The sequence below is a fragment of the Lissotriton helveticus genome, chromosome 1_1 (assembly GCF_964261635.1).
Source record: "Lissotriton helveticus chromosome 1_1, aLisHel1.1, whole genome shotgun sequence".
NCBI classification, from domain to species: domain Eukaryota; kingdom Metazoa; phylum Chordata; class Amphibia; order Caudata; family Salamandridae; genus Lissotriton; species Lissotriton helveticus.
The window spans coordinates 852,064,641-852,081,647 of NC_136057.1; positions in this window are offsets into that span (position 1 = coordinate 852,064,641).

Consider the following 17,007-nt stretch of genomic DNA (forward strand, 5'->3'; position numbering starts at 1 on the left):
CCTATCAGGGCTTTCTTTGGTTGGCTTGGAAGGTTCGCGCTGGCTATCCTCGCAGTCCGCACGCTCTGTTCTGAACCCCTGTACAGGCAGCTCCCAGTTGGACGCTGGATGGATGAATGAATGAACAAATGTTAGTCTTCTAAAGCCCAAACTTAGTCCAGAGGCGTCAAGGCGCACCAGGAGGGACTGTCAAATAGAAATAGAGGTGAATAGAAGCAAGGCTCAGACTGGTGTACCTGTAAAGAGCCAGGTCTTCAGAGCCCTACGGAAGAGAGTGTGAGACTTGTCCAGAAATATCAGCAGGGAGGGAATTCCAGAGCCTAGCAGCGGCAATGGAGAAGGCTTTGCCTCCCCATCTGGCTCTCTTGAACCTGGGGACTGCCAACAGATTTTTGCTGGCTGATCTAAGCTGTTTAGTGGGGACATAGCGCCTGAAATGCCCTTTAATACCCTCTGAACCTAGGTCATAGAAGGTGTGAGAAGTTGGCCTGATAGGTGATGTTTCCAATTCTGGAACCACCGGGTATCAGACCAAACAATCCCTTATGGTGTCTGGTTGTAAGTCAACCTTTTTAGACAAGCTATCCTAGGGGTAGCATGGACTAAGCAGCCTAAAGGCTTAACTTAAGAGGTCGTGTTAAGCGAGCTGTTTTACCACATACAATCCTGTAATATCAAATGAAAGGACACCACACAAGTATATATTATAAAAATATATGTATTTATTACTAAAAACAATCCCCAGTATTCTTTATGAATAAAGGGGCACAAGCGTTAAATCAAAAGCACAGTTTAAACATACAAAGTTGCACAAATATGGATGAGGGCGAGGGGCCACTCAGACCATATACTAAACAAGTGGTATAAGAGATACCAATCGACCAGTGGTTAGGCCTAGGGCCTAGGGAATCGCTGGGAGCAGTCGGGACAAGCAATGCTGAAGTCGGGAAAAGCCCGCGGGATTCGGGTGCAGTGCAGAAAGTGCACGCATGCACCAATGTTAACCAATGGTGCGTAAAAGTTACAAAGTTAGAGTTAAAGGACACTTCCGCTGAACCTAGAGGAACAAAACTTAAGATACAGACCCTAGAGGTGTGTACCAGTGTGGGAACACCGGCGTTGCAATGTTACCTCACCCACAGGAAGCGGGTGCACAGGGACGAAGTTGAGTCGGGTTTCGTCACGCAGGCTCTTGATGCTTGGAGCTGAAAGGGCTGCAGGCAGGGTGAAAGAGAAGTGTCCGGTGGAGTCCAAGGGTGGACTCATGTCGAAAAGTACCTGAAAGCAGAGGGGACAGAGTCTGGGTCACTCAGCAGTGACTAGGGTGGAACCAGGACGGAACCAGGCAATGTCAGGCGCAATCAGGGGGTCGTCGAGGAGCTTCTCTCCGCTGTCACGTGGGCTCTGGGGCATCTACGACATCCAGGAGCGGGTCACGATCTGTCCCACGCAGGCTCTCGCCGTCGGCGCTGTCGGCTTCGAGATTGGAGCAAACAACACTTGGCAAAAGCAATCCACGCGGAACCGGGAGATTGCTTCTCACTCGAACCAGGAGGGTCAGAGTGGGGGCTCCTTTTCAGGGGAGCTGGTGCAAATCTGGAGCAACCAGAATCGCAAGTCGAATTTCAAGTTTCGTCGGCACAGGGGCCACAAGCCAGCTGGCAAGTGACCGGGCCAACGCGTTGAGCCAAAAGAAGCAGAAGGGCCCCACGCAGCACTCGTCGAGTGTGGAGGGCTGAACTTCGGTGCAAGAGTGGCTCAGGGTTGGGGCTTCTCAAACCCCGGTGCACAGCTTCGAGGGTCACTCGTGGGCTGCACGGTCAGCGTCTCGAGGTCTTTTCAAGATGGCGGGCCCCACGCTTCCGGTCGCCTCCACGGGTCTCAGCTCTGCAGGGACTGTGGATCGGGCTGTTAGAAGGCAGGCAAGCTTGATCTCGTCGATCTCTGTCGCTCGAGTTCCGGCGGGAACTGCGACAAAGCAGACGTCGATGGCTGGATGGTGCCTGTTTGCACAGGGTGGTCACTCCTTGACCACAAGGGAGATTCTTCAGTCTTCTACGTTGAGTAGGATGTCGAAGGGTCCAGAGTTTCGTTTCTTATGTTTCATCAGGATAATCTGAAGTGCATTGGCACTGCTCCCAGTCTTATACTAATTTTGGGGGCTGGATTACCTGTTAGGTCCCCTCCTATGGGTGGGACCCAGGAAGTGGGTGGATACACCCCCTTCCTTTGATCCAGGCCGCCCTGGCACGAGGGCTGGGGTGCCCCAGAACCGGTTTGGCCGGATTATGCAAGGAGCAGCCTTGTGCTCCCCATGCAGTGTCTGGTTTCTTTCAAACCTCCCTGCTACAATCCACTATCTCCTGTCTGGGGGGGTGTAACACCTCCGTGCGACAGGAAACCCTTTGTCCAGGCCCCATTTGGCTGAGTTTCGGTCAGCTTCAGGGGTCAGACTCGTGTCTGTGGCAGAGGCATCCATTTTGTGGATCCAAGGTCCTTTTAGAAATTAACCGCATTTAAGTAAAGTAACATGTCTTACCCCTCTAGAGGGGTGGAATGCTATCCCCGTCGCCAGAACTGGCGAGGGGATAGTATTCCAAATCGTATGACACCTTACACGACATGTTTTGATAAAGCCAAACCAAAGTTGCTATATAACCGCGAGGATTATAATGCACTTAAGAGTATATGGTATGGCATTATCCTAAAACAGCTTAGGGAGTTGTTCCCGACAGCTGCAGACAGGCTCAGCTCATGCTAGAGCTCCATCTCACATTAAACCACGCACTCTGCCTCCAGGATTGATGAGGCCTTCCATAGGAGTGGCTCACAGGTTTATATGTGTCCAGATATAGGTTTAGACATAGGTATACTATGTCTAAGTAAGGGGTGATTACACCACCTTACCCCAGCTGAGTGATCAGCCAGTTGTGTCAATTTAAGAACCAGCCAGGGGTGGCAAAAGATATGCTGCAGCCCCTGGTAGGCCCTGGTGGCCCCTATGCCCTGGGCACCTATAGTGCATTATACAGGGGCTGACAAGGAGTCCATTTCCAATTGTGGTATGTGCCTATAGCACATGTACTATTAATTTAGTGAGAGAACAGCAGGCTGGGGGTCTGATCAGCAGGCCCACAGCCTCAGTAGTCGCAAACCAGTGAAGCAAAAAGCAAAAATTTGGGGTGACCATAGGATAGCAGACCCTACTCTCCTACAGAAGGCCTTATGAGTAAGACAGAGAGCTTTGAACACAATTCTGCGGTTCAGAGGGAGCCAATGCAGCTTGCTGACAGAAGCAGAGACTGAGTGGTATTTAGGGAGATTCATCACCAGCCTGGCTGCTGCATTCTGCAGCAGCTGCAGACGACGAACAAGGCCCTTGTTAATGCCCAAATAGAGGGCATTACAATAGTCGAAACTGGACAGCACTAAGGCAATACCTGCCTGCTTTCGGGAGGCGAAAGTAAGGAAATGGGAGATTTTCCTAAGAGTCCTTATAATCCCAAAACAGGTGGACACTGTTCTATTAACCTGAGGACTCAGAGAGAGGGAGTTGTCCACTATGACCCCTAGACAAATGCTGCAGGTGCCTTGTACAAAGGGGATCGGCTGAGTCATGTAAACATGAGCCTTTGCACACATTGTCCAATTCACTTGCCCCAGTGATTCTGCCTGGTTGCCAATTGTGTCAAACTCCCATTGCCATCTGGCTCTTTAGGATGCCAGCCCATGTATTTGTGACTCCCAGTACCCACGTCGTGTTGGGCTCCTGGAAAGAGTTATGTGGCATAGACAGCAGCTATTTACCCACTGCTCTCAGGGACTGAGACGAAATTGGTGCTTTCTTTGACCTCTAACAAAAGTTTATTAATTTGCCGTCTTTGGTCTTGACATTGTTTACAAGGCCCCGAGGTCAGAGTCAGACTAACATTTAAAAAATATCCAAGAATTACCTAAAAATCAGGTGTTGTCCTAAATCGACAGAATGTTTTGTCATGATGTTCTAAACCTTTAATTTGACTCTTTTCGGTTCCTGATAGAGGCCTGTGTTTAAAAGTAAGCCATGCCCAGTACTAGTTTTGTCACTTATGTCTTGGTTTTGTTCGGTCTTCTGTCTGTATGTGGAGACTCGCAATGTGTAAGTCAATAAAAAAAAACGGAAACTTTCGCTCCTCTCTTTAAATCTGAACACAGCAGCCTGATAGACATCTAGAACATTGTTAACCTGGAATATTCGATCTATTGCAACACCACAGTTATGGGAAAAGAGAAAAACTTTGATTCGTGTTTGACGTTTAAACGTGCCTGTAATACTAAAAGCATTGATTATATTTGAACGTTACTTTTGTGATAGTGCTATTATCTTGCAAACTGAATTCTGTTGAATGTTCATTGATCACCTGCCTGCTAGCGTTATATCAAAAATGCATTTATGAAAAAGAGAGATGGTCCTCAAAAGCACAGCTAGCATGTAGTGTAGACAAACTACCTATAAATATGTAGATACTTTTATTGGTCCAGTTTGTAGTTAAAATGTATGCTACAGCTTTGCACTGGTTAGTATCGATAAAGTGTAAGAAAGCTAAATGCAGTTGTTTGCGCAGTCTCAAAAGAGTCAAATTTCAGTCTACATGATACTGATGACATCAGTAACATTTTTATGAAAGGGAAGCTTGGCAAACACATGGATTGCAAGAAGAATCGGGTATTTATGAACAATACTATTTGTGTGCATCCATAATTAAAGTGGGAATAAATGCAGTTGAAAATAGAAGACTTATGTGCTTGTACATAATTAGGTACAAACACATATTAGCTAAAGAATATATGTGCCACCTTTAATGATGTAAACAAAATATTGTTTTCTTAATGAAAAAACATCACAATAAAAAAATTATCTCAATGGAATTTATCAGGTTACTGATCACTCCAGTATCAATATTTTGGAACTACACTAAACTTTTAATTAATTTGTAAACATTATTAAACATCACACTGTTACAACATGGGCAGCAACAGTACAAGCTTCCTTAACAAATAGAACAGGTACATACTGCTAGCAGCAGTAGCATTGCAACATTCCACCTCTGCCACACAGTCTAGCAATCACCGAGGCCTTCCTGCTGCTCAAGAACAGTGAGAGCCAGAGACAGCAGCTTCTGGCTGAGCAAGTGAGTAATGACTCCTGCGGTAGCCCAGTGCGATCTGCAGGCCATGCAGCGGTGAGTCTGAGAGCAATGACTCCTGCGGCAGCCCTCTTCTATCCTACCTCTTTATAGCTCGCCTGCCAGGGGTGTCTGAGGCCTCCTACTGCTTCTGCCCTTAGGCCATTCTGTTAGATGTAGACGCTCTTTCTTCCTTCTTCTCTGCAGTTTACTGGTGGCAGTGGCTTGGTGCTCCAACTGCGCTAGTGTGTGCCCACATGGGAAAGTCTTCGCTCTAGCTAATCTGGAGGGCTCTTGCTGATATTCTTCTACTACCAACCCCTCCATAGAGCCATACAATTGTCTATCTATCCCTCCCGTGCACCAGCTGCTGGGAAGTTCCCATATTATATGAAGAGACAGTGGTTCTAGTAGACACAATAAATGATAATGTAATGAAAGACTGCACAATGGCAATACATTTGTAAGGGAAAGGGATAATGCAAGAGGAAAACAAAGAGACCTCTACACAGTAAAAACTTTTTAAATGTTTGTATTCGCAACAAAAGACATTGATATGTAAGTATATATCATTTTTAAATTCAAACAACTGTATACTTTGTGCAGTGCATCCCCAAGTGAATCATGGAACCAGTGATTAAATATATACAGTGAATTTGTGAGGAAGAGACCAATTGGTAGAATACAATAACAGCAAGAGTGTTTGATAACATCAGCTATATTCGGTCTTTTCTGTACTCGTGTTGACGGCGTTTCAAACCCTCTGTTGGATGTGGGGTTTCTTCAGGACCATCGGAATTGGGGATATCTGCACAAGAACGCATAAGCGTTAGGTCGCAGGCAAGTATTGGAGGAACGAGAAGGTAATTATATTGTGGACTAGGTCCAAGGAGGTACCTGAATTACGAGGGAGCAGCCTTAGTGAAGGTGTGGTGTCCCGTGATAGCGAAACAATTAGAAAAGCACTCACATGAGTACCCGGCCGGTGCTGCGTGGCGCGTGTAAGGAAAGAAACAGATTAGTGGTAAATTACATGTATTTAAATTAAAACATTGATCATTGCATGTTTAGGATCAAAAATCATTTCTTACCTCACAATGATGAGGTGTGGGCTGCCTCCTATGGATGGCAGGTAGTAAATTCTGCCTTTACGGCTAGTCGGTAGGAGACACGCAATGGTGTCTTGTGATCTGAAATTATGTGAGTGGTGAGTATGGGTTAGGAGAGGATTGCGGGGATGCTGCATTAAGGGTCAGCACTAAATTCAGGCCGAAGCGCTGTGAGCACTTACTTAGGGGCAGTCTGTCATACCGGCAGAAATCAAATCTCCTTCAATGAGGTATTGGCGTGGTGCCGGATCAGACTCTTCCCGGTACGATGACAGCTTGTACCTGCCTCAAGTACTCCTTATAAATGTATACAGCCCACGAGAAGCAGTTTGTCAGCCCCGTTGACGAGCGTTGAGACATCGCTCAATCTGTTGTTCGGTGCTGCGTTACTATGACAACCTCTCTCAGGTCTGCCAACTTCCGCGTAACTGTCCAAAGTCTCGCGGGTCTTAATATTATGAAAGGAATGCTAAGACGTCAGGCACTGTTCCGCGTAGCTATAGCAACCCGTGTCAGGTCTGTCGGCGCCTGTGTAATATTTGTGTGCCACGCCTCCCGCAGTCATGGCGGCTCACCCGCAGCATGTATCGGGGTGCCAAGGATGGCTATCTACAAGAATGATGCGAAGGATGTAGTGCGTGATTACATTTGTCCAAATACATCATGCATGCATACGTGATTTTGAAAGGATTGAGTAATGAAGTAAATTGAACATTCGCTATACTGATGATCATAGTGAATCAGACATGCACATTTATAAATGTAAATGTAACAATATAACAACTAAAATAAATGTTAAACTAGTAATAGAGAGAACATTTACAAAATCATGTTGTGAGCGTTTCCATTGCCAATTTTTTAGGCTACAGCTGTCATGGACCGTATCCATGCTCACATTCTTATTCTTAATCATGTTCTATACAGAAGAGAGTTGTTCCAGTTCAGGTTTTTAGATTAGTGCAGATTCGTTACGAATCCCCGCCATTCATCGGCCGAGTTCAGGCCCACTTCAATAGAATTAGCTCTATCTATCCACATGCATTCTATGCGTTGGAGGGTAGTGCTAATGTCTCCACCTCTTTCCGAGAGGGTAGCGATCGCTATTACTTGCCATCTTATTTGGTCGGCTGTGTGCTGTTTTTCTGTGTAATGAGTGACCAGGGGTGCATTTAGGACTGACCTCCGTATGCGACTCCTATGCTGGCTAATTCTGGCTTTTACAGGTTGTTGAGTCTGGCCTATGTAAGCTAGATTGCACGGGCACCAGATACAATACACCACGTTGCCGGTATTGCAGTTAGAAAAGCTTTCAGGGTATGCTTAACGTTACCGTGCTCGAATGTAGTTGTGTTGAAGGTGAAATCACAGCACATGCAGTTGCCGCGTTTGTGATGTCCTTTAATGCCGGGTAGACCCCATGCACTTGTAAGGGTGTTTGGAGCCTTTACTTAAATGTCAGTGGCTGATCTAACCAAGTGGTCTTTTACATTTTTCCCACGTTTGTACGCAAAGAGGGGCAGCTCTATGGAAGCATCTATACTTTTAATGATGTCCCAGTGTTTTGTGATCAGTTTACGTATTTCATTTGTGTGACTGCAGAAGGTGGTTACACAAACTATTTTGTCAACAGTCTTTTTCCATTTAGTTTTTAAGAGTTCCTCCCTTGGACAATGCGCTGCTCGTTTGAGTGATTTTTTTATGCCTCCATAGAACTGCCCCTCTTTGCATACAAACAAGGGAACATTTTAAAAGACCACTTAGTTAGATCAGCCACTGACATTAAAGTAAAGGCTCCAAACACCCTTACAAGTGAATGGGGTCTACCCAGCATTAAAAGACATCACAAATGCGGCAACTGTGTGTGCTGTGATTTCACCTTCAACACAACTACATTCGAGCACGGTAACGTTAAGCATACCCTTGAAAGCTTTTCAAACTTCAATACACGCAACGTGGTGTATTGTATCTGGTGCCCGTGCAATCTAGATTACATAGGCCAGATTCAACAACCTGTAATAGCCATAATTAGCAAGCTTAGGAGTCGCATACGGAGGTCAGTCCCAAATGCACCCCTGTTCACTCATTACACAGAAAAACATCACACGGCCGACCAAATAAGATGGCAAGTAATAGCGATCGCTACCCTCTCGGAAAGAGGTGGAGACATTAGCACTATCCTCCAACGCATAGAATGCATGTGGATAGATGGAGCTAATTCTATTGAAGTGGGCCTGAACTCGGCCAATGAATGGAGGGGATTCGTAACGAATCTGCACTAATCCAAAAACCTGAACTGGAACAACTCTCTTCTGTATAGAACATGATTAAGAACAAGAATGTGAGCGTGGATACGGTCCATGACAGCTGTAGCCTACAAAATTGGCAATGGAAACGCTCACAACATGATTTTGTAAATGTTCTCTCTATTACTAGTTTAACATTTATTTTAGTTGTTATATTGTTACATTTACATTTATAAATGTGCATTTCTGATTCACTATTATCATCAGTATAGCGAATGTTCAATTTACTTTATTACTCAATCCTTTCAAAATCACGTATGCATGCATGATGTATTTGGACAAATGTAATCACGCACTACATCCTTCGCATCATTCTTGTAGATAGCCATCCTTGGCACCCCAATACATGCTGCGGGTGAGCCGCCATGACTGCGGGAGTCGTGGCACACAAATATAACGCAGGCGCCGACAGACCTGACACGGGTTGCTATAGCGACACGGCACAGCGCCTGACGTCTTAGCATTCCTTTCATAACATTAAGACCCGCGAGACTTGGAACAGGAACGCGGAAGTTGGCAGACCTGAGAGAGGTTGTCATAGTAACGCAGCACCGAGCAACAGATTGAGCGATGTCTCAACACTCGTCAACGGGGCTGACAAACTGCTTCTCGTGGGCAGTATACATTGATAAGGAGGACTCGAGACAGGTACAAGCTGTCATCGTACCGGGAAGAGTCTGATCCAGCACCACGCCAATACCTCATTGAAGGAGACTTGATATCCGCATTTCTGACAGACTGCCCCTAAGTAAGTGCTCACATCGCTTCAGCCTGAATTAAGTGCTGACCCTTAATGCAGCATCCCCGCAATCCTCTCCTAACCCATACTCACCACTCATGTAATTTCAGATCACAAGACACCATTGCGTGTCTCCTTCCGACTAGCCGTAAAGGCAGAATTTACTACCCGTCATCCATAGGAGGCAGCCCACACCTCATCATTGTGAGGTAAGAAATGATTTTTGATTCTAAACATGCAATGAGCAATGTTTTAATTTAAATACATGTAATTTACCACTAATCTGTTTCTTTCCTCAAACGCGCCACGCAGCACCCAGCCGGGTACTCACGTGAGTGCTTTTCTAATTGTTTCACTATCACGGGACACCACACCTTCACTAAGGCTGCTCCCTCGTAATTTACGTACCTCCTTGGACCTAGTCCACAATATAATTACCTTCTCGTTTCTCCAATACTTGCCTGCAACCTAACGCTTATGCGTTCTTGTGCAGATATCCCCAATACCGATCGTCCTGAAGAAACCCCACATCCAACAGAGGGGTTGAAACGCCGTCGACACGAGTACAGAAAAGACCGAATATAGCTGATGTTATCAAACACTCTTGCTGTTATTGTATTCTACCAATTGGTCTCTTCCTGTACATATGGAAACCTTTTTTCACAAATTCACTGTACATATTTAATCACTGGTTCCATGATTCACTTGGGGGATGCACTGCAAAAAGTATACAGTCGTTTGAATTTAAAAATGATATATACTTACATATCAATGTCCTTTGTTGTAAATACAAACATTTAACACGTTTTTACTGTCTAGAGATCTTTGTTTTCCTCTTGCATTATCCCTTTCTCTTACAAATGTATTGCCATTGTGCAGTCTTTCATTACATTATAATTTATTGTGTCTACTAGAACCACTGTCTGTTCATATAATAGAATTACCCTGGTTCTTTGTAAGTAGGGTTCCCCTGTAATTTAAAGGGAAGTTCCCATATGGCATGCATCCTGGGCTGTCTTGCTCTCCTACCTCTCATGAAGCTTGCATGTGAAGATATGTGTCTGTCCAACCAATTTCTGATGTTTTTTGTAAGGGGTTCATGACATTCTTCCCTTTTATACAGTGTGTGCTTCCATCCGCCGACTCAGCTATAGCAGACCAATGTTATGCCTCAGTACAACAAACCTGTGGAGATAGTCCTTCTCCTGCCACTCCTTTGTAGATCACTTACATGTCTGATTTTGCCATACCAAACCATACAACATAAAACCACATAATTCAACATAACACACCACATACATCAAATCCACACCAGAGAATTCCACACCAAGCTACAAAATCCAACAGTGCACCACATACTTAAACTCCACTACATACCACTCCACAACACAAAATACAATTTAACATAATTGCACTCCATAACAATCTCACTCCACATAATTCCCGTACACTGAAAACAACATAAGTCCACTACACCCCATGTCCACAACACAAAGACACCACATACATTCACTCCACTCCATAACACATAGGTAAAAGGCAGTCATATACAGCGCAGATGGGTCTAACTCTTGCAAAAAAGAGACATATTGGTTTTGCCAATGCTCGTGTTTTAAGTGTTCAGTATAATTCCAATAAATACCATGGACTATATTGATACACTGGCAGCATAGTTACAGCCCTGGTCTTCAGCTGATCATCAGGGTATTACTATCTCCTTCGTACAACAGTTTTCATCTCTTTCAAACCTCTGAAATTTCAGCAATCCTCATTTCACTTCGGAATACCAATCATATTTCATTCTTCCTAACCCCTGGTCTCTGCTTGTATTTAACCTCCTAAAGGACATTCATGTGCCTCTCAGGTGACAAATCTTTCAGTGTCCATTGCGTTGACCATCCTTTTGTTTCTTTAATTCATTTTAAATTGCCCAATTCTTTGAATGTTTTGTCTCTAACATACACTCCACAAAAAGGGACCGGTCAGCAAATACGCATTTATGAAATAGGTCTGAATTGTATTTATATAGATCTTTCTAAAGCCACAGATAGTTTCCCAGTATCTAACAATCACATTATATAATACTACTACAAACCATGTCACATAAAGCCACACAACATCACGCAAATGAATCCCACACAATTCAACACCACACATCATAATTACACTCCACAAAATACCATTAATCACCACATAATTACACAACACATAATTACAGTCTACTCAATACAACATAGATACACCCCACATAAATGCACTGTATTCCACATATCAACAATACACATAAACGCACTACACACCATGACATAATTCAAATAGGAATAATTTTACTAAACGCCACACAATTCAGCTCCACACATTTCAAATACACACCAGATAATTCCACAACACACCACATACTTCCACATAACTCCACAAAATGTAACACAAAAAATAAATCAACTGCACAACATGCCACCACACACCATTCAACATAATTAACTCCATAACACACACTAGCTGTACATAATTCCATTTTACTTAATATGATTTAATTACTATCTACACAATTCCAATACAACCCATCTCTCCCTTGCCCTTCTAACAACACTGTCACCTCTCCCCCATTGCCTCTCATCTCTCTCACACTCCCACTCTCATCTTGCAGTACAACTGCATCTCATCCTTCCCTCACTCAACCTGTCTCCTCTCTATACTGCCTACTCACACAAGCTCCCTTCCTGTACCTCCTCACGCTGTACACTAGTCCACCTCTCGCCTCACCCTGGTGCCCTTTCCACTTGTCTCACTGTGTCTTTTGTACTGTCTCTCACCCATCTCTCTTGCTCTCTCATGCACTATTCCTACCTTCCTCATGTGGTTAACTTCAGGTCTTCAAGCAGTTTCTATTGAGCCACTTTTCAAAGCTTCCGTCCCTCAAACCCAAACTCTCTACCTCTTCTTAGGGTGTCTTCTGTGTACACAAAACCTCCCTCTTTATGAGTCTATGGCCTGATCTCTTTTTTCTCTTTCTCAAACACTATTTCTGCTCTTCTGTCTCAAATTCAATAACCACTTCCCCCACGAATTATCTATCCATCTGATTCTTCTTTCCTATTTTCTGCAGCTCTCCCCATTGGTTATTCGCCATGCAACATAATACCACTACCCAAATACACTACACAATTCCACAACTAACAATTCAAATATAATCCACATAATTCCACTACATACCACATAAATCCACTACTCTCCAAAGCAAAACACATAGGTAAAAAACACGATCATTTACAACACCAATAGCTCTAACCCTGACAAATGTGAGACCTATTGCATTGAAAATGCTGGTTTGTTTTGCGTTGCTGCTGCAGAGCTTTTGGTCTGCATAATCCTAACTCGACTCAACTTCTTCAGGAGAATACTATCCTTTATTTGGACAGCATAGTTTTAAGTGTGGTGTACCTAAATCTGATCTCAAATGTGTGAGTTGGCTGTCATTTAATGGTCCTCATTGAACAGCTAACTTGGTGTTTCGTTACCCTAACTTCCCCCCCCCCGGCATAGAAAGTTTCATCAGAGGAGCTTTGCCTCTGAGGTAAATGGAAGTAATGTAGTTTGTCTAATCGTAAAGGGCCCAGTATGGTTAGAGTAGTACAGAGGGTAAGCATATAATAATAATATTTTTTCCACACTTAAGCTGCAACACTACCAATAGCAGAAGACTTGTCATGTGACTCTTAGTTGAACCTTCAACTTTTGCAGTGAGTACCCACGGCGACCCCCACTCCCCTCAATTGCGCTTCGTGCCCTCATGGGACTCAAAACAAGGTATCTTGTCCTTGCGCCCCACAGTCATTACTGTGGCGCAGCCTCGCTCCACTTTTGGATTCCTGGTCCTACGACCTGCTTGACCTTGGTCTACGTCTCCTGCTGGAAAGGATACTGTGACTTCTTGCCCCCCTCCCCTTTACCTTCCACATTGCTTGCAACTCGGAAAGAGGTGGAGTAGTTGCATTGCCTGACCCCAAGATAGCAGGTAGGGCCAGTCTTGACTACCGCTGCGGGGGGACTCCCAAACTGAGCTGTTGGGGCCTTCCAGCTGATCCCCCCTTACGAAGGCGCTCTATTCTGGGGACATTTCAAGAGCAGGGTGTCCACTGTAAGGATGGGTCAGGACAACACCGGACTTTAAGATGGTGACAGTGCCCTGACTCCGTACTGCCTGCATTCTTCTTCGGTTCTCTGGCTCTAAATTTTTCAGAGTAAACACGATCATTTTACTGACCGCGGTGACCGAGCAATTATGGCCGATGCCCGGTAGAGCTGCCATAGGCAGCTATAGCGGAGTCTGGCTCTGGGTCACCCCATCAGCCTGACATCAGACATTGTTTTTCATGGTTTTGTCTCTCTCTTCGACTACCTTGACTGCTTTATTCCCCCTGGAGTACTCTTCCCGCTTCTGATCTATCTGACTCTGTCTGCTTTCCTCTCCCCTGTTTACCTTTCCCCCACTACCTTCCATTCCCCATATGACGTGTGTCTTGGACACGCTACACGCTAATATCTTATATTAGCGTGTAAGCTCACGTTTTTCTCCCTAGCATATACTGATAACTGTAACTGATGTAACTATGTAACAATGTTCTGATGCAATGTCTTACCTCATGTAAAGCGCTCGGATACCTCCGGATCTAGCCAGCGCTATATAAAACTTTTCAAATAAATAAATAAAATGTGAGCAAGGTATGTAAGGCAGTTTTACACAGGTCTGCAGACTGGAGGCGGAAGCAGATAGTATTTTCACTAAAGTACAATAAGAGTTTGATACTTTCATTCTTTTCAGCATAATATAATTCACCTTTAATACTTTTTACATAGCTAGCACTATTATTCCAATCCATACATGCTATAGTAGGTAAGAATGCATCGTATCCTAATTTTCATAACTTTCTATTGAGTTTGGACTGATTTGGTGGGTCAGAAAAGGGGTAGGTGCCTAGTTTTACCTGCAAGAGTCAAACAACCTTTTCCCTGGTGTGTATATCCCAACAGGAAGGGAGTGGAAGACATGTCCATTTTCGGTTTTTCTGCAGTTACGCCTACACCCATGTCTGAGGTGGGAAAGCTAAACAACTTGCTTTCACAAAAAGGGAGGTATGCAACAAGTGATATAAAAGCATATCAAGACATGGCTGTTATGACAGGAAGACTAGAATTATGGAACAGGGAAACAGGCTCTTGTGGACACAGACGCCTGGACAGAAAAAACATTAAACGGGGAGTACAGGGATAATAAGACAAAAAAGCTAGGCCAGACCTGAAAATAAAGATGGAGGTTCAGACAGTAAAATAATGGCACGGTAGGACACTTAAGGAGAAAAACCGACACTGGAATAGAAATACAGATACAGCCTGCATCTAAACTAGGGCTGTGCAAGTGTAACTCACAACTCCTGGGTTTTATGTGATTGGTTTGTCTTACTCTGTTTGTGCAATTTTCACCACAACAGTCTTGGTTCGAGCAGAAAAGGCCTCATGGGAACTGTGAAACAGGATGTGCGCAGCAGTCAAATGTGCTAGTAACTTTCACCAAGGATCTTTAGAAACGTATGGGCAATTAATTCATTTATCATCTAAGGTAACTTTTTGAATACTATGGAACCTCTCACAATCTGCATACAGAAGAGTATCCATGTGCAATTCATGAAATACCAATAGTTCTTTCTAGAACTAAGCATATTATGAAACTGAAAACATTTGCCCATTCCGAATATAAGCAGCAGGGAAACAAACACTGGCATAATCACCAGCTGAGGCTAAACTGAGGTAAACACCACACTCATAATGAGGGTCCAATCTACAAGCAACGCCCATTCTAATGTACACTGCTATGAGGTCAAATAGCAGGAGGTGTGCTGTACAAATGCTGTAACAGGGCTACAAGGGAGGTGGAACATTTCTCCTTTAGAATATTGCCTAAAGTATTTCTTTGCATGTTCAACAAAAACACATGTTGAGGTGGTCTTTCTGGGAAGGCGGGACTGAGTTGTCAGGCCAGGAAAAGCAACGGACCGTGAAGGAAGAGATACAACATTAAGAGAGATGATGAACAGATGGTAGGCTACGAGCTAAGGTGGAGTAGAGGTGAAGGTAAAGAGGAAGTGAAGGCAAAATAGGAGGGGATTGCTGCATGAAGAGATATGTGTTAAAAGAGAAAAGGCAGAAAAGGATTTAATAAAACGGGGAAAGGTGTTGCTGAGGGAGAGAAAACCATGTGAAGGGAGAGTAAAAATAGTCAAAGAACAGCTGACGGGTGAAAATATAGCTAAATGAAGTATGATAAAGGAAGAGAAAATGGAAGGAGCGCGAGTCAAAGGATAAAGGTAGGATTGGGAGAATGGGAGGGTGTGAAGAAGAAAAATGAAAGCTGTAAGGAAGTAGAAAGAGATTAGTTGACGTGAGAGGGAAAACGTACAATGTGAGGAACACAAAAAAAAGCAAGTGTGAAAACAGGTGGCATTAGAATGGAAGTCGGGGAGGAGAGGAGTAAAGATGAAAGGGAAAAAAGACAAACAAGGGAGGTGGCAGTTGAGGAGAAAATATAGAAAAGGAGAAAATGAATAGGGAAGTCAGGGATGGCTGTGAGGAAACAAAGGTTTTTGAGAGAAAGCAAAGAAATGAAGAAGACTGGATATAGATATGATTTTGAGGGAAAAGAAGTAGTGGGCAATTTCAAAGGAAGACAAGAATGAAAGATAGAGAGCAGTGGAAAGAAATCAAAAAGCACTGGAAAGACAGGTGGCGCGGTAGCAGAATAAAGAAATTAGGATAGGGAATATGAAGGAATGGCAGAGATGTGAGCAGGGAGAGTGAATGGGGGAAAAAAAAGAGTATGATGCAAGGTGGCGGGGTAAAGGAGACAAAGTGAACAGAGGATAATGTGAAGGGAGCGAGGAGGAGACAAGTAAAGATTTTGGAAATGTAATGCCTCAAGACTTTGTGTGGGTTCAGGTTAGCTGTGGTAGGTGATGCGTCAATCGAGTCCATGGCTGTAGGACACCTGATGCAGAGCTTTTGGTTAATCTACTTTATCCGACTCTGCAAACATGTACATTGTATAATGGCCCAGAATACAGATTTAGCCATAGAAAAAGGAGAGGGAAAAGCAGAACATTTGAGATAAGGCCAGGGTTACTGAACAGCCTGATTGGCTTACAGAGGAAGTCACGTTTGGATTACAAAAGTGATATAGGAAGGTGACAGAAATGTCCTTAATGAAGCTGTACTCTAAATCATGCACTAACAAGGTGTATATGTAGACTTCGGAATGAAGAACATAGATCAGACAACATTATCATAAAACTAATGGAAACAACACATACAAGATTATCTCTAGATGCTCTAATAGTATAGGATACTCATCCTAGTGATTAATGTAAGTATACTGAATGAAGATTTCAGGCAAAGTAAGATTTCTAAATACAACAACGTCACAAAGGCGGATTGTTTAAATTAAAATACACAAGTTTACCAGTCAGGATTGGGTTATTGTGTTTTCCCCGACAACTCAGTTCACGATCCACGTCAAGATGGTCTATGGCCCATTTGTGTTAAGTCATTTGTCTCTGGATAGGATACATATATGCTGTAGCAAAGCTTTTTAGAATTATAACTGTGACAGAGTAAGAAAGCCAATGTGTTTGTAAGTGGAT